Here is a 26,238-nt window from a genome sequence, read left to right on the forward strand (position 1 = left end):
GGCTCCTCGGAGCGAGGCCGCCCTGAGCGCCCCCCTCGTCGCTATGGCAACCCGCGCGGGCGTTGGGGCACGCCCCCCTCCGCAGCTCTCGCGGGCGCGCGCGCGCGCCTCGGCGGCCGTCGGGCGGCTGGCGAAGGGGAGGCGCGCGCCCGGCCCAGCACACCGTTTACGCGGCGCTTGCGCAGTCCGCGCCCAGCACTGGCGCTCCGCCACACTGGAGGAGGCGGGCCAAGGGGGGGCTCGGCGCGCATGCGCGGGTGGTGGCGGCCGTTCCCCCCCCCCCCCCCACTCCCCCCGCGTGCGTGTATGTGTGTGTGAGTGTGTGTGTGGCGGCGCTGCCGCCGGCTTCCCCGCACCAGCGCAGCCCGGAGGCGGTGAGGCGACCGCGGGCGGAGGGGAGCCCGGCAGCCCCTCCAGCAGCCGGAGCGGCTTCCCCGTCCTCGCCCGCCCCCCGCTCGTCCATCCCCCCCACCCCCTCGCAGGTGAGCTGGGCTGTCGCGGGGAGGAGGAGGAGGAGGAGGAGGGAGCCGCGTCGGCCGGCGCCCGCCTCCGCGGGGAGCCGCGGCGGGGCTTATTGTCCGGCTCCTTGGAGGAGGAGAGAAAGGAGGCTTAACCCCGGCTGGCACGCCGGGCCCTGAAGGGCTGCCGGCCGGGGATTGGAGGCGCGCGGTCCCCTCCCAGATCCGGGGAGGGTCCCGGCCCCCACCCGCCACCCCGCTGCGGCGCCGGCTCTTCACGGAGCCGAGCGGTTCCGCCGCCCACCTGTCGCCCGCCTCCTCACACGGGCGCCGCGGGGGGGCGGCGGCCGTGGCGGCGGGGAACGGGGCACCGTCGCCCGCGGACCGGGCCGGCAGCTCAGCAGCGCCCTCTCCCCTGTTAGTGTGTGCGGGGTGTGTGCGTGTGTAGGGCGACGGCGCTGCCCGCGGCGCCCCCCCCCCGCCCCCCCCCGCTCTCCCCCGGCCTTGCTGCAAGATGGTGGGATGCGTGGCTGTGGAGCGAGTCCGGAGCGCGCCTCCAGTCGTTTATTCCCCTCCGCCGTTACCTGCGTGAGGGGCCGGAGAGCAGGTTGTGGCCTGGATCGGTTGGGGCGGGGGGAACTGCCCCCCCCCCCCCCCCCCTTCGGTGTCTACAGAGGCCTCGGGGGTACGGGGGAGCAGCCGCACACCGGGCGAGGGGGTTGTTTGTGCGTGCGTGGACGGGCAGAGCCGTGTTCCCGCGTGGGTCACCGGGCTGTGCGCCGCGGTGGGACCTGAGGGCGGGCCGGGGCGGAGGGGGGTGGCGTGGTGTCTGTAGCTGTGTGATACCGCTATCCAGTCAGCCCTTCCCCGGGGAGGCTGGGACACCTTCCCCTTGAGTGGGGCCAAGTTACCCTGACATGAGGTGCGGGGCAGCACGACCCCGGGCTGGGCGCGGGGCGGAGGTGGGAGGCGTATTGAGGGTATCAACACGGCATAGTGTTTCTTTTTTTATATAAAACGGGGTAAATTCAGAGGACCAAGAGTGTATTGCCTTGCGGTAGACAGGGATCTGCTTTAGAGGGTGGACAAATAGATGCTGTTTATTTGACATCAGGAGTGTTTGGCATCTTTCTTTCCTGGCAGCAGATGCTGGAAAAGCAATTATATAGCTATATTTTAAACCAAAATGAGTGGTGATGATAGGTAATAGATTGAAGTAACTTGTCCCTGTGCTTTTAATAGTAGCTACTGGCCTGCTGAAATTCTGCGGGTATGTTTATCTCTTTGAGAGATCCCTGTACTGATAAAAGGTGCCTTTGTAGAGGTCTTATTCCCAGCCCCCCTTCTGTTCCTATGCTAAACTAAGGAGTTTTGCTATCACAGATAGCTAGAAGGGATGGAGGCTATTTCTTTTCAAATGGGATTGGTGGATAAGCAGGCAATTAAATGTTTTGTAGGCCTAGGGTTTTTGAGTTTCTCTCGAGACTGGAAAATGTCATAGGATGCACAATGATTATTTTTTTTCTTATCGATGCCCACCTTTGCAGCTGGCTTGATTTTAGTAGTATTGTGGTGGTGTTTTGTTTGTAAGCAAAATGGGCTTAACTTTCTATTCACATCAAACAGTCATTTGTGACCTTTTTTTGATATATAGACCTGTTGTGTTTTTAGTGGTTATGCGTGTTTTTGTTTAATGAACTTCAACTCACTGGTTTGTTTTTTTAATCTCTATTACATCTCAGCAGGCCATTAGAAATAATATGTGGATCAAAGGTTGAAAACTACTGATGCTGCTGATACTGTTGTATTATCTTCCTGCAAATGGTTTAATTTTTGACACTCTTAACGTCAAATACAGAACAGTGAGAAGTGGAAAAATATATTGTTCCCCAGAGCTTTCTCTTGACAACATAGGTGCATTTTTTTTCATGTATTATTGTGAGGTTTGTATCTATGATAATATAGCCAGGAGATTTCCACAGGCACCTCAACATGAGCTGTACTGGCTCAGGCCCTGTTTCTGTAAATTGATATGATCCACACGGGTGCCAAAACTGCTGGAGTGAATTGGTTTCATCAAGTACCACAGTATAGCGTAGTACAGAAGTTGATAATTGCTCGTGATCTTTACTAGCAGTGCCTCTGGTTACTCTGAAAAATATTTCACGTTTCTGGGATAAATAATTAAATTCTATTTATGTTTCGTGGTTTTGTTGTTTGTTTGGTTTTTTTTTAAGGGAAATCTCTTGCAGAAGCAAAACTATTACTGCTCTGTACAGCCTCTGCATATTGCTGCATGTGGATTGTCTGCGGTCTTGCTCAGAAGTTTGCTAAAGCTAGGTCACTTGAATTGAAACAGTGCCCTCTGGTGACATCTGTATTTAGCGTTTGGACTGTATGTAAAGAAGCACTCCTGCTAGTCTGAAATTAAATATTCCTCCCAACAAAGCTGGAGATGTATTCTGCACTGAAATGCTAGTGTGGAATGGCTGAGATGGGGGATGAGCAGTCACTTGCAAATACATGTGGAGGTTGCACAGCAAGTCACTTGGAGTCTGTTAGCCCCCTTGTGAAATATTTTACCTTGTAGTTTATTTTGCTGGATTTTGATGAGAAACGTTTGATTCCTCAGTTTAATGAAAAAGAACCCACCCCCCAACCCTCTTATGAGGTTATCCTGTTTACTGTCAAGCTGTTGGGTTTTTTTTCCCCTCTGAAATCTGCCTTTGTGCAGAATTTTTGGTGGGATCTTTTCCATTCCACAGTTGTACCTTGCTGGTGACTGCATAGATTGAAAATACCAATGTTTAGATGTTTTATTGATCTTGATTCTCTTGTTTCTGCTCAGCACCAGTGAACAAGGATGAAGATACAGGGCTAACTCTTTAACTTCAGTTACTTGTGTAAACTTGATTTTTAAATTGGCTGTGTTTGTAATAAATGCCTTTAAGACTTCAGAAAGCTAATGAAGTCTTAGTATGCTAATGTTCTGCTTGACATGTCTTTGAATATTAAAAGATTTGAATTGATGAGGACACACCTCCATTTTAAACAGTTCCTTCCCCTATTTTTTTTTTTTTAGTTGAGATTAGGGATTGACCTTTTCCTTTATATTTGCTTGGAGCTGAGTCATTTGGGCTCTTCCTTTAATTCAATAAATAAAGCTGAGTTGAAAACTTCCTTTAGGGATGGGGACTGTAATTGGTTGCATTATGTTGAAGTATAAGACATCAAGGGTATGGTATATTTCTGACTTGAGTGTTGTTTTACAGCCCTTGTTAGAAAAGATACTTAAAAATGCATTTTCAAAATAAGGAGAAAACATTTCTGTTAATAACCTTTACATTTAAATACCTGGAACTGCTGCAGTAGAAATCGTCTCAATATTTGTGTGTGCATAGTATTTATTGCATGAACAGAAGCTTTGTGGGCTTTGTGTTTTGTCTATTTATGAACTAATTGCCTCAAAACTCTGCTAAAGCAAGAGAGTCTTAATGTTACAGTTGGGTGTTTTAAGTAGATACTCTGTATGCTTAGTCCCCTAGAATGTGCAGGTGTGTGACTGCAACTCTTTCCTTTACAAAGATCCTTAAAGGCCTTGTAGGACTCCAGGGAAAATGGCATTGGAATCCTTCTTGTGGGCAAGCTGGTATCAAGCAGAAAGGGGATGTCTGAAATTGGAGCTGGAGCAAGGCAGTTGTGGGGTGTCAGACAGAGGGCTTGTGACTCTTGCTGCTGCAGTGGCAGTCCAGTCACTGGGCTAAGCTGGTGGCAGTAGGTAGCCTTCTCAGTCAGGAGGAGCTGCGTGAAGCGGAGAAGGTAGGGGGGAAAAGGAGAGGGTGGTCCAAAGTCACAGGAGGGGAGGACATATTCAGCAGCATGGTATGTTCTGAACAGTGGAGTTTCTTGCTGTGACTTTCACAAGTTAGCATGGTGTAAATGATAGTCATTGAACCTGCTTGCTGGCTGAAGATGAGGGTGTTTCCTGTCCATGTTTCAGTTTATAGGAGAGCTTGTTTACAAAAACTGACCTGTTCATTGAATCTTAATAGTAAAATAAACCACTGGGAAGTCTAGTGGGCCAATACTAAGTATTTTAAAGTACAGTGTTCCTGACGTGTAAAAGGTTAATGTTTACTCTCTTGGGCTCACTGCTCTGAGGTGTGCTACTCTCGAGTGCACTTGCAGCTGGTCTTTTCAAAACTCCCTACAGGCTTCCAGATGGGTTGTAGACTGTCCAATGGCACAAATGGTGTCTTCCTTGAAGCCATGGAGATGCCTTGAGAATGCTCTCAGAATCCTTGCCATCCCAGCTTTATTGTCAGTGTTGCTTTTTCCACGGCTGTAACTTCAGTGTGGGGAAGTGATGGCCCCCCCATGCTTACTGTGCACCTTTCCATAAGTAGGGATAGGATTCCCTTTTCCTTCCCCTGCCTGTGTTGTCTTACAGTGCTGACTACAAGAATGACAGTTTAAGTAGAACTGCAGGGCAAAAAGAAGCTGTGTACCTTGGAGGTCCCAGAAGCTTTGCCCTTGTTTCCATAGGGCTGTACCGATAAGGCTGTGTTTTGGCTCTTTGTGACTGTATTGGATGCATCAACAAGTCAAGGTTTCCTGCCCCAGAAGATCTCTGGCTGTGCTGCAGTGCACCTCTGTCTGATACTAAGAGGCTCAAGAGCTGCTTGGTCAGAATATCAAGAAACGTACTTGTTAACCTCTTGTATGCATCATATTTGTGGTTTAAAAGCCTGCTTATTTCTCAGTGGTAAAGAGCAGCCTCCTTTGTTAAAGATTAAGCACGTAACATGACAGTTGATATGATGCCAGATTTGAGAGACCATTGCATCTGTTGCTGCTTGATGTTTAAATGGAAGCCCTCCCCTTTTTTCGCTTGGAGAAAATATTGCTTGCAATCCTATGGGTGGATTCATCTTGGTGCAAACTCTTAAGAATAATTATTTACTCAGTTTCTTTGAGGTGTTGGACTTGTGACCTATTCTCCATTCCTGTTTCAGAATTTCACTTGTATGTATACGTATGAACATGTTTCATAGGCAATGTAAACTTTAGATTGCGAGTGAACTGGGGGAGGCATGTGCCTGCCCTATTTTCTCTGGTCTATCTGGGGAGACTCTAAGTCTCCCTCATATATTGCAAGTGTGGCCGCAACAGTTAATGTAGCTCAGTGCCTCATCAGCATGTAGTTGAGATTTGAACATGGATTAGAACAAGCTGGCTGAAGTTCAATCCAGATAAAATATACATGATGATGTGGATGTAATTATCAGCCTTCCTAATGGAAGGAGTGCATTTGCCATTAGGTAGAAGTGTTGGAGCCCTCTGGTGACTCAAGTTTATTAGTTGTTGTTCTTGGCAATCATATTGAAGCAGTAAAATCAGGGTGTGTTTTTTAAATCTTGGACTAGAAGATTGAGACCCCCTGACCTGATTAGAGCTGACTAGAATTTGGCTGGAAGTCATCTCTGCCTCTCCTCCCATTGGTTTTAGAGCATTATAGCAGTTGCTAGTGCAAGTAATGAAGTAAAACTTGGGGAGAGCCTGTGTTGGTGAAGGAAGGAAGGAAGAAAGAAAGAACAGCATGCCTGGGGATAAGCAGAAATGCCAGAGAGGGAAATTGATGGTTAAGTTTGCTATGGGGTCCTCTGCCAAAAAGTGGTTGACCCAATCTAGTAATTTCATGGAGCTCGTCAATCTTTTCACTTACACTGCTTGTACTGTATGTCTCTAGGCTGTCCAAGGGCTGAAGTGCTCAGAGTGGCAGAGAAGAACTGCATTAATGGGGGTTGCAGAGGAGAAGCCTGAGATACACTGGTTTTCATGCTGTAACTCCACTTTAAAGTGATTTGGAGGCAAAATGTGCAGAAGGTTTTGCTGGATTTGGAGCTGTCTTGGTAGGAGTCAGTGGCACAGATGCTTTGGGATATGTATGTTACCTCTTTTTCTCTTTAATGGAGCTGTGGTATTGGCAGCAATCAATTAAGTCTGAAGTGACCTAGGACTGGCTATCAACTCTGACCATTGTTGCAGTAGCATGGCATTAAAAGCTGTTTGATTTGTGCCTCCCTCATTATTCATTAAGGGACAGCTTTGAGACTGTGGAATTTGCTCTCCTCCTTGAGATGGGCTCAGATTGATTGTGCTGGGGAAGAAGAATGTTGATCTTTTAAAAAGGTTGAAGGTGTATTTCTTAGATAATAGTGGCTAGATAAAACTGGCAGAGATCCTGAAAAAGTGATCTTAATGCAGTTTGTAACTTGGATTGCTTTTATCACACTATTAAGGTGCCCAGGGTTTGGGATAATTGTCTGAACTATAGTATTGTATTTTCATTTAGATTTAGAGTAAGTGGTATAATGTCACAGAGTGACTGCAGTTGGACCAATAAGTGAATAAACAGGACTAGTACAAAGCACATTTTCTGCTGTGATACAACCTTTTCAGATTAATGCATAGGCAGGCAGAAGCCTCCAATGAAAAGCTGAAAGTCTCAATTTACTAAGTTTTTCTTTGTAAGTTTTAATCTGAATTTTTATCTGAAGAGGCATGTAAGCACAGGTGGACTTGTGACTTGTTAGTTCCATGTAAAATTCAAATTTATAAACTCTTTAAAAGCTTGTGTTTCTAGTCCACCTGTTTCATTGCCAAGTTGTTAGTTTGATCTTCTAATTGCTGTTAAGTTCTGTTACTTGCTTGATAAAGTTGGGGTCCTCCACAGTTGTAACTAATTTAAATTGGTTTGTAATTGAATTAAGTTGTGAACCCAAATGCAGTGGGGCAGCTTATTTATTGACTGCTCACTTCCCACACTGTTTTGGCAGAAATACTAGCAGTAACTGCATCAGGGAGCTTACCCAACAAATTAAGGGTTTTTTTTCCCCTTGCCTTACTTTTCAGTTTGATAGTTCCCCCAAATGGTTTATTCTTCAGCCATACAAAATCTTGCACTGATGTCATGGCAGAGAAAGCAATGGAAAAAAGCAATTAGTGGTGGAGATGACTGGCAAGTACAGAATCAGACTTCCCATAAACCAACTGAAATCAACCAAGTGGATGAGTTGTCCCTTCCGTTACAGCTGAGCTCGTGGTGTGCTGGTTTCTGGTATTAGAGCACAAGCTCAAATATATCTTGAATCCCTAGCTGGGTTTGCAAGTCTGGGAACTTGGGAAAAACTTCTTAGTTTCAGATTTCATGCAAAAATATTTGAGACATTATAGGATCCTTATGACATTTCTGAAAATTCTTTTTGCATAGAGCTAAACTTAACAGTCATTGCATCTTTTACAGTAGGGTGGTGGAGTGGGCTGGAAATGATGATGGTGTTACTGGAAATTAGGTAATACAGCCTTTTGTCTGATCAAGCAAAAACTAATCCAGAAGCCTGTAAAGTATTTGGGGGATTCCAAAAGCATCTGCAATCAGCTTGCTTGTGTGAAGTGTTAGAATGCTGGTAGCATTGTATAGTTTCTTAGGTGTACATTTTGGATTTCAAAATGCACATAAATTGTTTGAAGTGCTAAACCAATAAAAGAAAAAATGGCCCAAAGATTTGGGCTACTCTCTCTCCCATTAATGCATCACTGTTTTGTGCTGTCACTAATTAGTAACTCTAATATCATGAGGTGTATTGATAAAGCATATGGTTAAGTGGATGACTCGTAATCATTGTATTTCCTCTCCTACTCTGTCACATAATTAACTTTCTCTGTGTGGTTAAAGGGCACCTGAACTGTGCTGCCGTTGCTAGCAAGTTCAGACTGCTCTGCCAACAGCCTTGTCTTTGATTACCAGCCAGTTTTCCCATGTGCTTTATTGGTAAGTATACCTGAGTAGTGGCAGCTATCTCATTTATTTTTAGAATAATAGTCACGTACTTTTAGACTGACCAGTTTGTTTAGGCATTGGTTGTCAGGTTTGTCTGGTAAGTATCTTTAAATTAAATTTTGATGTTCTTATTGATCAAACTTTTATGGAAATACACCAACAGGCATTTTGGAAAGGAATGATGTATGAGAAGAGTAGAATCTGTTGAGTTCAGTCCTTTCGTGCAGTTGAGCTGATCTTCACGAATCTTCTGGAGCTCTGAGTGCCAAATTACTGAAAGCTTAGCAAGATTTCTTCTTAGCTATACACTAACCCTGTGCTTCTGAGAACCATGAATATGGTGGATAGTGAGCAGCCTGAAACTTGAGCTGTTTGTTAGGGCAGATAAAACCTGGCCCTTGCAGGTCTGCCTGAAGGTAGGATGAGGATAAACATTATCTAGGTATAAGGTTTTATTAGTATTACTTTTTAATCTGCCATGCATGGATGGTGTCAGGTGTGCTGCTTCTAATGAAACTGTTTTCCATTTTATTTATATGATAATAGCTAATGTCCCTCTGTAGTAGAAATGTTTTTGCTACTTCCTGTTTGAAAAGTGCTTGGCTAGCCACCCTTTGCTGGTTGACTGCCCTGTTGATGTTACATAATTTCTTCTAGTCATTTTTTATTGTTTTTTTTCTTCCTAGTCTGGGCCTACTTTGGATTTATTTTGAACAGATTTTGCCAGATAACTCTTTGATAATAGATTTCGGTCATCTTAGTGATATGCCTGGCTAAAAGTGCTTTTCTTATCACTAGTGGACAATAACTTTCTTTCTGATCCAGTCTAGTGTATGGCACTTCTAGTCATGGTAAAAGATAAATTTTAATGGTGCTTTAAACAAGGACATATTGTGTTATGCTGCACAAGGTCTTAATTACAAATATACCAAAGATAGTACCAAATCTAATTGCAGTATGAACCTGTGATTCTTTGGTTATTTTTTTTATACCCTTGTGCAGATCTAGCTATGCTGGCAGAAAGTTATTTTATTTGTGGAAGTTGTTCAGCTCTAATCTCAGTATCTATTAAAGTGTTTGAAGTGTCCACCCAGAGTACTTCTAAAGGAATTTGGAGAGGAAAATTATGTTAACCAAATTGTAGTCAGGAGATCAAACAAAAAGTCAAGCTTGATACTGTTTTCACTTGAAGTGGGTGCCAGATGTACAGCGTTTTATAAAGCTGAAGGCATATTAGTGATATTAAAGAAGTGGAAAAACTGCTTTGAGGTACAGTATTTCTGTACCTTTGAAGAATGGCAACGATACATAAGCAGATAGTGTGCTTTAGGACCTGCTTGCAGATAGCGCTTCCTCAATGTCTGCATGTAGTGGCTTGCCCTTATACTTAATTAACTTGCTGACTTTTTTTTTAATGCAGATAGGGTCTGTGTGATGACAGAACTCCAACTATTTCATGCTGTGACTTGTGTTTAATACTTCTGAAAGGTCCATCTTGACTCTTTCCTGAAGCTTAGTGGTGGAAAGGCTTCTTCATTAAGACCTAGTTCATGTTTCGGATAAGGTAATTTAACTTCTCTTAAAAGAAGTATTCATACAAATCTGTGTGTAAGTTAGCATTCAGGGACTTGGTTTGTTAGAGACGTCTAAAAATTTTGTTAGAGACCAGCAATCAGAACTGCTTTAGTTTCTTTTCTTTTTAGTAATGAATCCTGTATGACTAGGAGAGGGAAAAGAAGTATCCGTGTATTTGTTGTTACATGATCCCAAATAATTTTTTGTATGTACAATGGAAAGTTTTAAAGTATTTAAGGTGACATTATGCCAAAGCATCTAGAGAAACTTACCAAAAATCGGTGGTGTGGTTTTGGTTATTTTTTGGTGTGGGGTTTTTTCTTTTTTTTTTTCCTGTGAAATTGTGTGCCTTCCCTGTTCAATTTGAGTAGCTTATGGGAGAAAACTGAAACACCCATGGGTGTGGAAGCAGAGCTGTACACTTACAGCATGTTCTTGTTGTAAGTCCAAAGTGAATATATGCAAAATAGGTATGAATTTTTAAACAACTTTAGACTTAAGAGTAACAAAGGTATATGTGCTAATGATTTGAGGCTGACACAGTTTTGTTGAGAAATAATTCTTGATCTGAATTTTATAACTTAGTTATAAGGCAATAAAGACATTAATTGAAAGGGTATTGCTGAGGCCAGAAAGCCCTTTATGAAGGATAGCTTAGGAAAATGTGAAATCTGTTGTGCAGATCTATATAGTAATATAATTCAGAGGTGTGTTGTATTTGTGTTATGCTTACATAGACATGGAAATCTGGTTAGCCTGTGTTAAGTGATACTGCTAAAAAGAGAAGCTAGTTTGATAAATAATGCAAGTAGCTAACATGAAAGATGTCTTGCGAAGCTGTTATGCCCACAAAACTTTTGTTAAATGCCTCATTTATTTGTAAACAAAGGTATAGCATAGAAAAGTGGAGAGCTTTAAGTAATTATTCAGCTGTACCTTTTTTTCTTTTAAAAAAGCTACCTCTTATTTTCATTATTTAAAAATAATCCATGGTTTTACATACTTTTTCTTCCCCTCTTTCTATGAAGTGATAGTCTTAAGTGGAAAACAGTAATGGAGTTAAAGGATGTGGACAGAAGTAAGATCTCTCCAGGGAACAGGAAGAGACAGACTTCCCTGGCTGTCTTCGGATGTTCTGGAGTTTCTGTGCTGCTTTTAGGTGTCAGATTTCTGTGTGGCCTGGTACCAAATGTCATGGATATCTTGATTTTACTTGTTGGACTGAGGGAGGGAAGATGAGGAGAAGTGATGGGCTTCAGCAACTGAAGTTTTTGTTGCTGGTCTCTTTCTCTGGTGTCATCTTTCCCTATTACATGCCAGGTTGTTAATGGAATTGGATATCCCCCCCGCCCCAGGGCAACAGGGTGTGTTCCTATGATCTTATCATTGGACTAGCTGATCGGTATTTCTTTGTGGCTTTTTCTGTGTTTATGGTTCTCCTAATGTTGGTAGAAGTGCTTTGCTTACAGGAAGAAAATTGCAATCTTTTAGAATTTGTAATTGGCATCTCCTCTAATGCAGAGGCGGCCAGCGTTTTTTAATGTAACAATCTTCAAAATCAGAAAATACATCTTGGAAGAGAAAAAGGGGTCTTGCCTAGGTTGGAGATGCCATTTGCAAAATGTGTTCTTTTGGGGGGATGGGTCTGTGTTGAGCATGCAATTGGATCCCAGAATGAATTGATGTTGAGTTTGCTTCATTCCTCAGTGACGGAGCTGGCTTATGTGGCAGTCTCTGTGGTAGAGCAGCCCCGCTGCCTGCTGTTTGATAGCTTTGTCAGATTTACAGTGTATATTAGCCACATGCAACTCAGCTGTAAAACCCTCCTCTGTTGTTTGTGAAAAAACTAGATTCTTAGATTGGAAAGATCCTGTAAATCACTATATGAGTATTGCATTTAAATTGGTAGCTGTGTTTGCTGTTTTCACTGAAGTTGTTTTTCTCTGTTGTCTTTAAGGTAGTGGAAGATAAGTTTGTGTAGCTCATTAAAATATCTTAGCTTTTAAGTGATAAAGCTGTTTCAAAAGCATGCCACCTGCCAAAAACACATTGACCATGTTGTGGCCAGTGACTTCAGTGGTATTTCAACAGTAAGGTACCAATACTCTGTTTCTGATGTGGCTGGCTCTCATTTGTGTTTAAATGACATTCATAACCAAAATGAACCTCCCCAGCTTGGCAAGCTGAATGTGAAACTAACTGAAAAATTAAAGTATTTTCAAAGTGCAGCCAAGGTATTGGCTTTTTCAGCCATTCTTTTAGCGGGTAGAGGCAACTCGCTTCCTGGTATAGAATGGGGAAATGAATTACTCATTTGTGTGGGTTTTTTTAATTATTATTTTTAATTATTCACTAGTGTGGATGATCTTGGCTTTGAGACAGCACTGAAAGATCTGAATTTATTTAGCTAAAATATATTTAACTGTAGAAAAATTTGTCCATGTATTTCTTTCACCAAATTCTTTGTAGTTCAGATTTTCCAAAGCCTCATGGGCAGTATCAGTTGAATCAACTGAAAAGCCCCAGTGAAGAGAAAGCTGTGCTGGGAAACAAACTGAGGTGGGAGAGCTGTGACGTGTGGAAAACAGACTCCACAATCAGTGAGATTGTAAAGTAGGTATGTTCATTCAGCGCTGGGCAGCACGGGGGGTAGTCCCACCAAAGTCGTGCGCGCCTGATTTGGGAGTTCACTTTAAATTTGTACAGTCGAGTGTTACATATACATAGAGTTTCGCGATACGCCTATACATAGGCATTACCTATCCCCGCTTCATATTAAAATTAGCTCTAGGAAGTCATTTCCATAGCCTTCTCTCAACTGCGCTTGCGCAGTGCCTCCTTATGGTGGTCGTCTGGTGGTCGTGAAGATGAAGGCTGTATGTGTTCTTCATGGTGAACTCTTAACCTTCTGTCCCTGCGCAGACTCAATTGTCCCTTGGCATTTGTCCAAATCACAAGGTTGGTCTTAGCTGGTTCTTGGAGCCCCACTTCTGCTTCTTATCAGGGACTATCTCCTGTCCCAGCCAGCCTCAACAATGCAAGCGTTAAACATCACTTCTCATCCTCTTGGGCCATGTCTACCTCTTATTGAAACTTCTTTAACTTCATTATAAGCTAGATAATTATTAAACAATTCCTATCTACATTTATATATCTACTAAGGTTTCTTTGGTTTCCCGTCTCAGTCCCCCCTTTTCTAGAAAATAGTAAATTCTTTTACTATATCCAACTCTAGTATCTTAATGCATTATTTCTTTATTTAGCATTCTCTCAAAATATTTGTTGGACTCAAGTTTTTGTCGCAACTGATTCTTTTTCCATTCACTGTAAGAGTCCCCTGTACTCTTACAGCACCAAACGCCACATTGAACCATTATGCAAAGGACTACAGACAAGAGAATGATGATTATTATAGTGACAAACAATTGTTTTAATCATGTCAAATTTGGCAACCAGCAGGTTAATTTTTTCCACTTGACCACTTGACTGGGGGTGATATGGAGTATGAAGCTGCCAATCTATACCTAAACGGCAGCTAATTTGTTATACTATTCTTGAGACAAAATGTGGTCCTCTGTCAGAGGACATGGTTGCTGGAACCCCGAAATGTGGTATTATTTCTTGCACTAATATTTTAGTTACCTCCCGGGCTTTAGCCGTTCTTGTTGGGAATGCTTCTGGCCAACCTGAAAAGGTATCAGTTAATACTAGTAAATATCGATACCCCCCTTTTCTTGGAAGTTCTGTGAAGTCAACTTGCCATTGTTGTCCAGGCCCATTGTCTTTCCCAATCTGGCTCATTTCTAGTTTGGGGGTATTCTTAGGATTAGTCTGAAGGCAAAGATCGCATTGTTGAGTCACTTGTCTCACTGTGGTATATAAATTTCTAGCCACAATTTCTCTTATTAAATGTTTATACAGAGCCTCTGTCCCCCAATGTCTTTTCCTATGCTCCTTCCATATCAAATGCCACAGTAAGCAAAAGGGAATGATTAGTTTTCCCTGTGGGGTATGAGCCCACCCTTCTTCATTATATGACCCCTCTAAATCTGTAATAAGTTTCTGATCTTCCTTGGTATATTCTGGCTTACCTTTTAGGGAGATTTGTCTATCAGGAATTAAAGCCCCTTCTATTTTCACCTTTGTTCTGGCCACTTGTTTTGCCTCTCTGTCCGCCAGTTCATTTCCTTTTTCCAAATCTGAGCTCACTTTCTGGTGTGCCTTAATATGCATAATCGCTGCTTTCTTAGGGAGCTGGACAGCTTCCAGTAACTTCAGAATTTCTTCTGCGTGTTTGATATTTTTCCCTTGGGGATTCAATAGTCTTCTCTCCTTCCAAATTGCTCCAAAGGCATATTTTGAGTCTGTATAAATGTTCACAACTTTGTCCTGGGCCAATTCCAGGGCAAGGGTTAGAGCAATTATTTCTGCCTTCTGTGCGGAGGTGTTCATGGGCAAAGCCCCTGATTGTATTATCTCTTGACTGGTGGTGATGGCATATCCCGCATGTCGATTACCATTTAGGACGTAACTGCTTCCGTCTGTGAACCAGGTTTCTCCGTTTTCCATGGGGCTGTCTTTCAGGTCTGGGCGACTTGCGTATGTTGTTTCAATGGTTTCCAAACAGTCGTGATGTACTGGTTCTCCTGTGTTCCCGCTGAGAAAAGAAGCTGGGTTGACAATGTTAGTGACTACAATTTCCACGTCATCCTGCTCTACCAATATAGCTTGATATCTCAGGAATCTTTGTGGAGAGAGCCAGTGTCCATCCTTTGTTTCCAGTACTGTTGATACTGTATGAGACACTAAACCAGTCATTTTCTGGCCTAGTGTAAACTTTCGGGCTTCCTGTATGTTTCTGCAACCACCCGCAGGCATCCAGGCCAACCTTTTGCAGTCGTGTCTAACTGTTTAGAGAGGTAGGCAACAGCCCGTCGATATGGACCCAGGTTTTGTGTTAATATTCTCAGGGCAATGCCCTGCTTCTCGTGTGAGTAAAGAAGAAACGGCTTACTTACATCTGGGAGTCCCAAGGCCAGGGCCGACATCAAAGCCTTTTTCAGTAGCTTAAAGGCTCGTTTGGTGTCCTTGTTCCACCCAAGGTGTTTCTGTTCAGTGGCTGTTAGTGCATATAGTGGTTTAACAAGCAGTTCATAATTATAGATCCACAATCGGCACCACCCTGTCATTCCCAGAAAAGTTCGTAATTCTTTCACTGTCTGAGGTCTCTGAGTTTGGCATATTGCCTCTTTACGGGCTTGTCCCAAAGTTCTTTGTCCTGCACTAATTTTATAGCCCAAATAATTCACTTTGCGTTGTATTACCTGTGCCGCCTTCTTGGATACCTGGTACCCTTGAAGTCCCAGGAAATTCAACAGACTCACTGTCCATGTTATATAATCTCTCTCTGTCTTGGTGGCGATCAGGATATCATCTACATACTGTAACAGCTTTCCCTCCTCAGACGGGGTTTCCCAGGATTCTAAGTCTTTTGCAAGTTGATTGCCAAAAATGGTAGGACTATTCTTAAATCCTTGTGGCAACACCATCCAAGTGAGCTGGGTCTTTCGACCACTCTTGGGGTTTTCCCATTCAAATGCAAATAATTTTTGGCTGGCTTCATGGAGAGGGAGGCAAAAGAAAGCATCCTTTAAATCTAAAACAGTAAACCAAGTTAATACCGTTAACAGGGTATATGGGTTCGCCACTACCGGGTAAAGATCTTCAGTTGTCTTATTCACCGCCGGTAAGTCTTGGACCACTCGATATGACCCATCGGGCTTCCGAACCGGTAGTATAGGGGTATTGAATTCAGACTTACACTCTTTTAGTAATCCTAACTGCAAAAATTTTTCTATCACCAGCCGAATTCCTTCTCTTTTCCTTCTTTAGGGGATATTGTTTAAACTTTACTGGCTTTTGGCCTTCCTTGATCCTAACTTCAACAGGGGGGGCACTTTTCGCTCTTTCACGTGCATCGGTAGCCCATACTCCCGGGTACACTTGGTTTAAAATGTCTTCGTTAATGTTTCCTTCTAGGGGGAGACTGGTTAAGGTTAGGCTCAGTATTTGAATATATTCTTGATCCTTTACCTCCAGAGTAATATCTCCCTTTTCAAATACAATTTTTGCTTCCAATTGTTCCAACAAGTCCCTTCCCAAAAGTGCCTTTGGGGAGTTGGGCATATATAAAAATTTATGAATGCCCCACTGTTTTCCTAATTTATATTCTAAAGGTTTACAAAAATATGCCTTTTCACTTTGACCAGTTGCTCCCTTCACCATGACATAATCATCTCCCAGGGGCATCAAGGCTTGGTTCAGAACCGAGTATGTTGCCCCCATATCTATCAAGAATTCTATTTCTTGTTGTGTTTTCCCTAGCTTAATTATAACCAGTGGATCCGCTAGGGTAGATTCCCCAGGTTCTCATCAATCTCCCTCCACATGGGCTATTGTTCTTCCTGTTTGAGCCCCCTGATCCTCCTTCTTGTTCTTTGGGCATTCCTTTTTCCAATGACCAAATTTCTTACACAAAGCACATTGATCCTTGCCCAGTCGGGGCAAGCCTCGCCTAGGCCCTCTTCCTCTTTTTTCCTGGATAACAGCCATTAATTTTCTTTGCCCCTGCCTATATCCTTCTTTTCTGTTACTAAATACTCTCCATGCTTCATCCAATAATATTTCTAAATTCCTACTCTCTGTAGGGTGTAGTTTTTGAAGTTTGCGCCTTATATCCCCTGTAGATTGACCCCAAAACAGGGAGACCAATTGTTGTATTCCTACCTCTGACCCAGGATCCAGCGGTGTGTTGCGGCGCATTGCATCCCTCAATCGATCCAGGAATTCAGATGGAGACTCGGAAGGACTCTGACTGCATATAAAGCTGACCAATTTATAGTTTTGGGGATTGCCCTCTCCATTCCTTTTGTAATCCAATCCTGATAGCCCTGCAATCTTTCCATATGTGCAGATCTATTAACATCCCACTTTGGGTCTTGGAGAGGGAAATATTCTTTAACGTCCCCTCCTGTGATCTTATAATGATCTTCAGCTAAGTTCCCTGCTGTTTTTAAAATCAGATGTTTCTCTGTTTCGGTCATATATTCTAATAATAGCTGTATATCCTTCTAATCAGGGTTATGTTGTTTTACAATAAATTGGAAATGTTTAGTTACACTTACCGGATCACTCTTATAATCTTTAGCAATCTTTTTCCATTCCCCTAGGTCAGCAGTAGAAAAGGGTACCTTGATTAACATCGTCCCACCGTCCGGTCTCACCGCCTCTCGGAGAGGTGCTTGTAAAGCTGTTGAGGTAGTGTTCTTCCTAGTACGGGAAGATACAGGGCTGTCCGGGGGGGGTTGGAGTTCTATCCGAGTCTGCATCCTGTTCCTGTGGTCGAGGGGGAGGCTTAAACAAATCAGTTAGATCTTGTTCTGGTACCTGATGGATTTTATTTGTCTTTGTACACCTTTGTCCAATACTACATGCCGAACAACACTCCCTCAGTTTACCTCCAAGTTCCTTGTTTTCCCGCTCAACTGCGAGCACCATGGGGTCCTGTGGGGGTACTATTCCACAGTCCTTTTGCCACTCCGGATGGTTTCGGAGGGTGAAAAACATGTCTGCGTATGAAACTTCATCCCATTTTCATTCTCTCCTTAAAAACAGCATTAGTTGTAATAGAGTATTATAATCTGTTGACCCATTAAGTGGCCACTTAGCATCACCTTCTAACTTGTATAACGGCCACCATTGATTGCAATACTTAATAAGGTTCTTTTTATTTTCCGTACCTCCGGTCCCAACAATATCTTTCCAGTGGGTAATAACACAACCCAGAGGACTCTTCCTCAATATTTCCCCTTGATTGTTTCCCATTTTATTACTTCTCCTTTTAATACGATTCCATGCAAATTGTTTCTTATACCTCTTTATAGAATTCTCCTGGTTTTTCTCTCACATGTCCCGAATTCTGGGATTAAATTTTCCTTTTCACACCAATTTCACTATTTCGGCTATCTTTTCAACCACAAACAATCCCAACCGTGTATGTAGCTCGTTCCCTCTTATCCCAAGGAGTCCAAACCCCACACTCAGGGCATTCAGTATCCCCGCCACAATCTATTTGCAACCTCTGTTTACACCACACACATTCCAGGACATATGAGGGTGTATGCTCATTTCCTGGATGTAAAAGACACCATTCTAATACCCACATTTATGCAATGCACCATACAGGGACTTTCTTATACCAACACCACAAAATGATTAAGATAATCAAACTCAAACTTACAATTACAACTTTAACATATAAATTCAAGTTTCAAATCATCAGTGAGTCACACTTCGTTTGTTTCCAGCCATACCCCGTGTGGAGTTACGAAACTGTGGATCAGAACTCCACACATGCTCCGCAGCTGAGCTGTGTCTCTTTTACTCAAACATTCAATCCACAGTTTTAGATATTTACACATTAACAAACATATACACATATAAATCTCAACATAGCATTTTCACATTCTCACACAAAATCTTTAACATTAAATTTCCAAACATTCACATCATACAAGGATCGCTCCAGTTGACAACCTTCAGCAGCTGCAAAAATAAACCAAGCGCAATTGCGAGGGGGTGTGCTTACCCTTCTCCTGCCTCTTATATACCAGTCATCGACAGGTCCGTCCTGGCTCCCGATACTGGGATGCAGCAGTCACCCCAGATTTGCTCGATCTACCCCCAAGATCGGTAGCGGCCGCTCTATTGGTCAGCAAATCCCCCCTTGTTACCATACAGGGTACCCTCCTCCCATATGGGGACTCAGCTGCATGCCAGACGTCTCTGCACGATTTACCAGCTGCCCTGGCCCATACTTTTACAGGCTCCCCTTGTAGAACATACTGTTTGGTCTGCGGCTTCAGGAGGTCGTTGTCTGCTCCCGTGGTGAGTGGCTGGCAGCAGAGGCTCCTCCGAGGAAAGTGCTCAGGGCGCACCGAGGGGTGTCCCGCTCCACAGTCAGTTCCGCAGCCGAGCAGAGAGTCTCCTGGCTGGCTCGCCAAACTGACGTGCGGAAAACAGACTCCACAATCAGTGAGATTGTAAAGTAGGTATGTTCATTCAGCGCTGGGCAGCATGGGGGGTAGTCCCACCAAAGTCGTGCGCGCCTGATTTGGGAGTTCACTTTAAATTTGTACAGTCGAGTGTTACATATACATAGAGTTTCGCGATACGCCTATACATAGGCATTACCTATCCCCGCTTCATATTAAAATTAGCTCTAGGAAGTCATTTCCATAGCCTTCTCTCAACTGCGCTTGCGCAGTGCCTCCTTATGGTGGTCGTCTGGTGGTCGTGAAGATGAAGGCTGTATGTCTTCTTCACGGTGAACTCTTAACCTTCTGTCCCTGCGCAGACTCAATTGTCCCTTGGCGTTTGTCCAAATCACAAGGTTGGTCTTAGCTGGTTCTTGGAGCCCCACTTCTGCTTCTTATCAGGGACTATCTCCTGTCCCAGCCAGCCTCAACAATGCAAGCGTTAAACATCACTTCTCATCCTCTTGGGCCATGTCTACCTCTTATTGAAACTTCTTTAACTTCATTATAAGCTAGATAATTATTAAACAATTCCTATCTACATTTATATATCTACTATATCTACTAAGGTTTCTTTGGTTTCCCGTCTCAGCTGGACAGTCAACCCAGTTGCCAGCAGGACATTTTGTTGCCCTGCAGAGGCAACCTGTCATGGTTGGTGACACCATGAAGTGTTGCAGTATCACCAAGTATCAAAACACAGTGAAATCTTTTGTCAAAGGTGTGGCAGGGCTAGGAGAAGTGAGTGCAGATAGGGCTTGTGCATTCTCTCTCATTGCTTCTGCCCCTCTGTGATACCCAGCTGATTTGTTGTTACTTGCTCATTGGACTGTATTTCACAACATGAGAGGTTGCAGCTTTTCTTTCCTACTCCTGGATTATGGCCTTCCATCACCAGTACACTTCACTTCTCATTCTGGGGTCCACAGGCTTTCTCACTTCTGAACCTGTGTATGCATGTCTGGCAGTTTTGCTTTTCTGTGATATTTTTTTCAGAAGGGACAAAATGGACTGTGATCTACCTCTGGTGCTTGTTAATGCTGGGGGGGAGAGGCCACATGAATAACATCTTCCTCTGGGCTGAGTAACTATTGCAGTGCTGCTTTTCCTAGCTAAGAGACCATACCCATGCCACAAGTTGATTACTTGAAGTGATGCATTTAAAAATAGCTTTCTATGACTATTCTGGAGGATCTTCTTTGTATTTATTATGAAGTAGAATGTTTTTGTTGGAGGCTTGAAGCCAAATTTTACCAGATCTTCCCAGAAGGAAATAAGGGAAGATTCAAACATGTTCAAACGGCTCTCAAGCTTTTTAAATAATGTTTATCTACTCTTTTTTTGAATCTAACAAATATATGTAAAATTCATATCATCAGGAGAGCAAGAAATTAAGTAGATTGTGTGGTTTGATTCTGCTTGATCAGTGTTTTTGGATATACTTCTTTCTCTATGAACCTATGCATTGTTTTAATTAGATCGTTAATGCCTTTTGTGTTGTCTTTAAACTAGGGAATCAGAGTACTTTAGGGGGACACCTGGGAGTCATCTAGTCCACACTGTTGCTCAGGGCATGGCAAACAGAGTATTAGTAGAACTGTTTGGAAATACTGCAATGTAAAGTATTTTAATATATCTTGTATGTCACCAAAGAATGCCTTCTGGAATTGCGAATTCACACAATTTCTGAACCGGGACCTCAAATTCATTCCTTGCCGCAATATTATAGTGATAAGGTAATGTGTCTTAAACTCTCAATAATCAGGCATTAAAAATGCTTAAATGGTGCAGAACTTAAAAGCACACAATTCTGCATAACAGGGCTCTCCAACAGGCAGCCCATGGGCTGTGCTCTGCCTCTGCAGGGCAACAAAATGTCCTGCTGGCAACTGGGTTGACTGCCCAGCTCTCCCACCTCAGTTTGTTTCCCAGCACAGCTTTCTCCTCACTGGGGCTTTTCAGTTGATTCAAGCAAGGCTACTGCCTGTTTAGTGTGCAGCGTCCACTTACATTTCTTAGGTTGACAGATTTCCTTGTACCTCCAGGACAAGGATGGTTTAATGCCAATAATCATAAAGCAGTATCAAATTCTTGTCCAAATTCTAACTTAGGCTGCTGGTTTCAAATACTTAAAAACTGTCCCTCACACCCTTTCAGTTCTCTTTATTAGTCATGGTCTTTTTCCCATGTTTTTCTTCTTATTCAAGGTGAATCTTGTGTGACAGCAAAAATATTCATCTTGGCCAAGCTGTGTATTTATTTGGGTGGCAGATTTTTTTTTTTTAACTTAAAACTCTTTAATGCAGCAATACAGGGCATAACAGGGTCTTGAAGTGTTGTATTTTCATTTAGATGAGGTGAAGAATTAGCTTTCGTTGGTTTGTCTAGAATGGCTAATCTCTGTTGTTTTAAGAGTAAACCAGTGCTATTGATTAGTCTGGGCCAGAAGATCCCCTCTCTGTAGGGTAGCGGGGAAGACTTCTGTGCAAAATTTAAGGCAGAACTTCTGCAAGGTTTCCTGCCAGAAGCTGCCAGAGAACAGAAAAGCATACTTGGTCGGTGTTTTCGAACAAAAGCAAAGATCCTCAGATCCTAATTGTGATTTCCTCAAGATTTGCACTACTGTGCTTTGTTTTAATAATGGGATGGTTTTGGTGGTCCTAGAAAGGAAAGCAAAGCATTTTCTAATCAGTGTGCTAAGATTAGAGATTTCAGCTGTTAGTACTAACTGAAGTAGCAGTTTCTAGTGGATTTTTTTTTTTTGGAAGGTGCTGGTCTGTGAGCTTTTTAAAGATACAGTTAACATTACTGAATGGTCACATAACAATGTTTTTTGTATTTCTAATTGCCATCTTGTGGTGTGGACTTTCTTGCATTATAGCATTCTAGATTTACTTTTTATCAATTAAAAGATTAACACAAAGATGAATGTAATTTTCTTTTTTTTTTCTTTTTTTTTAAAGGAACCATTAAACAGCATGATTTCCTTAAGAAATAGTGTTATCTGCTGTAAAACAGTAGATTTACATTTAAAAAGCCATCTTCCTCCAAATTTCTTATCAAAACTAGATTGTGTACAGGCTATCTCTGTCATTGCTATTGGACCCAAGTTTTCAGCTTGCGCGTATCTGCAATTAAATCAGTTTTTAATGCATGCATCCATTGATTTGGCAGAAATGGACACAGCTGCATTTGATAAGCCTGAATGATATGTTTGAGTAATAATTATCCAGTCATCCACTGAATATCTCAAAGAGCCAAGTACAATTTGGATAGGGTATTACTTGTTAACTTACTGTGCTGAGTTCATAGTGCTGGAATAATCTTAAAAATCCTGCTTGACAGACAGTATCGAAGGCATACTGGAATCTTTGTGTGGGGGGTAAATGAGCTGGACTTGATTCCTAAATACTCAAGAGACCAGCAAATGCTGTTATTCTGTCAGTTGCCACACTCTTCAAGGCATATAACAATTGCAGGATTCCCCATGCTTTCTGAGAGATCTGGAAGAAAATGCTTGTTCCTGCTTTGAACATGTTTAGCTGTTCTCACTAGGCTTAAGTATCTGCAGCTTTTCTGTTCCTGTCAAACCGTGCAGGCAATCAGCTTGTGTGTGTACATGTGCATCTTGCACCTTTACTTCTTTAATGCCAGTAAACTGTGTCAAGGTTTGTGTTCTCCTTTGCTGGCTTGCTGGATCATATTGCCACTAAATCTGGTGTAGAGCAAAACGATATATGCACCTTTTTAGCAGTTAATGATTTTTGCATTGCTCATTTGAAGCACGGCTCACAAACAAAATAGCCACTACCTCCTTAGGAAGTAGTTTGAGAAATTACTTGATTTCCTTGGTCCCTGGTTAGTTTGAAGTCATGTGTGCTGTAAAGAGCTTTATCATTAATCATTCCCCTGCAGTTTGTCTTTTTCCCTGCTTTGTGACAAGAATTTGAGGCTTGCCTTTTCTACCGTTAGTTTTGCATGGTTCTTGTGCTTTGCCAGCTATGCTCTTCAAATTAATGCTTATGCTACATCCCAGTGTCTTTTTTGATGTCTTCTGGAAAACATTATATTCTATGTCAGTTACACAATTACTACAAACTCTGTAGATATTTATTATGTCATTCCTCCTTTAGAGCCGATCCTTTCATCAATAATGTAGATAGATGGCTTAGAAATAGCTCCAGCAGGACTCTCATTTATACTGTCTATTTACCTCATAATCACATTTAGTTTTCCTGGTGATTCAACTGTTTTTGTTGGTGCACAAGAAGTAATGTAGGTATACCAGAATTTCAGGCCTTCAGATAAATTCCTGTCTGCTTTGAGTATCTGAAGAGACAAGATTTCCCTGCAATCTACTTGTAAGTTTCTGTTTTGATACAAGAAAAAAGTCTGATACCAGCTTAAAAATATACTATCCTCCATCATGAAAATGTTCACTCTAAGTTATTTTAGTTGAAGCAAACATATGCTTGGTCTCCAATTTCAGGCACTTTGATTAGGTCATTGACATCTGGTTAGGCCAGCTGACAAATCCTCCATGGATTTATCTGGTTGTTCTTGAACATTTAAAACAAGGTTCCAACATCCATTTGGTTTGTTGAAGTCCTGGATTTGTGTGAATTAACTTGGATTTGCTCAGTTTCTCTGTCATGTTTTGTTAGGCAGATGCTTTGGTGGTCAGTAGTTACTGAGTGGTCTCAGGTGAAGAAAAGTATTTAAACTATTGGTATTTGGGTCTTAACCTGCTCTTGCATTAGTTGCGTGATTCACTGAGGTTCTTCCAAAGGCAGGTGGAAATGTGGGAAAGATGTGGTTGCTTGGATGGGTAAATAACTGGGGTTTGTGTATTGTTTGCTTGTAGAAGTTGAATACTCTGAGCTTGACACGCTTTCATAAACGAATGCAGGGGATAGCGGCACAGGCAGAAAATCCAGCTCTCTTCTCCAAATGTCTATTGTAGTTCCACATAGTAGTCGTCATATCAAATATAGGTAATTCATATGCTGTTAGATTTCTTCCTGTTAGCACCATTTCTATAGCAACAGTGCAAACTTCCATATCGATGCATGATGTTAAAAAAAGAATATAGAGAACATATTGAAATGTTATCACAGGTGTTATTGAAAAAGACTGTACTCATCTCTCTGAAAGCTGAATTTTAAAACAGACTAAGATACTGTGTGTCTTGTTCAAAAAAGATCCTCATTGTCTATTAATGGCTTTACAAAAAATACAGTAAAATGTTCTCTTAACAGTATTTTCTTCCTGAATGAGAAAGTCAGGCATTCAATGTCGGAGGGGTTTGCCTTCTGTTCCTTAAATGTAAGTCTTTTTTGTCTTACTGCACGAAGAAAGTGTGCAGTTGAAGCAGGTGTATGTACTGAGTCTTTAATTCTGTGGATTTGGAGGCTGTTACTCAGCAGCAGTTGGTACTTTGTTATTTCTCACTTGTTAAAAATCTGTCCTAGGATGGCTTGCTCATCTTCGTTTTGATTTGGCTGTTCACAATTTTGACTCTAGCACTTAAAGCCTACAAAAGATTATTCAATGAATTGCATGGATATTTGAGTTTTCTTTACATCCATGTGTGATGTGTAGGTTTACACAAAATATTCAGTCTAGATCCTCAGTCTCAGTTTTCATCACTGTTTTTTCTTGTATGTGCTTTTGGTGCACAAGTTGTGGTGATTGTTGGTGATGGAGTTTCTGTAGCCTACTGACAGTAAAAAAGCTCATGCTGTCAGTAGTCATCTCTGTTTCAGAACTTGCAAGTGTGCAGTTGCACATAAAACTTTATTTAGATATTTTCCCCAAATCTTTTTCCTGTGAAGTACTTTTTCTATTGTGAGAGAAGGTATGCCACCCACATGGGTCCATTTGTAGATTGTTGTACTGATTTTCACTGTCTTCTGCTGGAATTTTTAGTATTGCCTTATTTAAAATAAAAAAATGAAATTTAAAACTGAGAATATAAAAGTCAGCTTCTAGACACTTTTCACAGTGAGTGTGTTGTGATATTTTTGCTGACGCGCAGTCTATAATTCTTACTATAATTCTAGTAATAGAATTACTATATAATTACTATATTATATAATTCTAGTAATAGAATTACTAGAATTCTATAAGTCTATAATTCTTCTCTATTCATGTGTTGTTTGCATTATCCAGAAAAGATGCAAAACTGTGGATCTGAGTACATCTGAAAAGAATATTTGGATCCTGAAGTTCATGCTAGCAGCATTCAGTGCTCCACTCCTTGCATGCTCTTAAGTATGACTTTTCTGTTCAGAATGTTGTCCACAGATGTATTCTTCCCTTGTTAGTTCCACTGATACCCTGCCTGCATGTCTAACCCATGACAAAAATATTTTGCAAACTGAGCATCAGGTAATCAACATAACATTAATCACTTACTACTTTTCTTGTTTGCAAACAAACTGATAGCTATATGGGCATGTGGTGGGGGTTTTGGAGAAGCCTACTGTGGAAAGTTTATAATCTTAGAACTGCCTAATTAATTCAAAGTATCTGCTTCTAGTTTAAATAATTTCTATTTATTTTCTTTGTCCTCTTTACTACTTATTCATGGAAATAAATACTGATAGTTCCTATGTTTCAAAAATGTCTCTAGGTTATGATTATTCCTGTTCTGTGTGTTTGGGGTGAGGAGGGATCCTCCTCCGGTTCCTGACTGAGCAAGCTTGGATTTCTTCTTCAGATATTTGAAGAAATGTTGCTCAAACAGGCTAAACTGTCGGTAGACTTGAATTCTGGAGAGGGAGACTGAGGAGGGCAAAACCTTATTATACTCAATGTACTTTCTGTGCTAAAATAATTTGGTTCCCTAATGCTTAACATTTTGGTGTATGGGAGGAAAAACAAGCCATGCATCATAACTTCAGATGTTCAGTCTGTTGAGACAGCAATTGTAAAATAATAGCCAGATCCAAAGGAATAAAACGTTCTTCTGTGCAATGTTCTTTCTAAAGAACTACAAAATGGAATAGAGGCTTCTAGGTGATCTCTGAAGAAAGAAGCTTTGGGAACCTGATAATTTGTAAGTGATTTGTGAGCAGAAACTTCTTCAGTTCTTGTGCAGCTAAGAAGTTACTTAGTAAACCTGTATTTTGTCTTTTAGCACTCAAACTCTGCGGGAGAGACCATTTGTTAGAAGAAAGCAAACCTCTTGCAATCTCAGGCTAAACTTAAATAGCACGTACACATGTTCACGTTTTTGGCTTACTCCATTTGTTGCCTGCAATGA

General features: G+C 41.9%; 1 protein-coding gene across 7 annotated transcripts in view; it reads left to right on the top strand.

Annotated features, from left to right (window-relative positions):
* The first annotated feature begins 313 nt into the window (after nucleotides 1–313).
* Nucleotides 314–26,238, top strand: part of RALGPS2 (Ral GEF with PH domain and SH3 binding motif 2) — a 135,087-nt gene continuing 109,162 nt past the window's right edge. For 2 of the 7 annotated variants that reach the window (XM_049807165.1, XM_049807173.1), the window contains exons 1-2: nucleotides 694–1,065; nucleotides 8,197–8,292. The gene's annotated coding sequence lies outside the window, so the exon portion shown is untranslated. Of the gene's footprint in view, nucleotides 483–693; nucleotides 1,066–8,196; nucleotides 8,293–9,721; nucleotides 9,866–26,238 lie in introns of those variants that run through there. The other 5 variants (XM_049807167.1, XM_049807168.1, XM_049807170.1 and 2 more) reach the window with 5 other exon arrangements.

Source organism: Accipiter gentilis, chromosome 8, assembly GCF_929443795.1.
Source record: "Accipiter gentilis chromosome 8, bAccGen1.1, whole genome shotgun sequence".
Classification (NCBI taxonomy): domain Eukaryota; kingdom Metazoa; phylum Chordata; class Aves; order Accipitriformes; family Accipitridae; genus Astur; species Astur gentilis.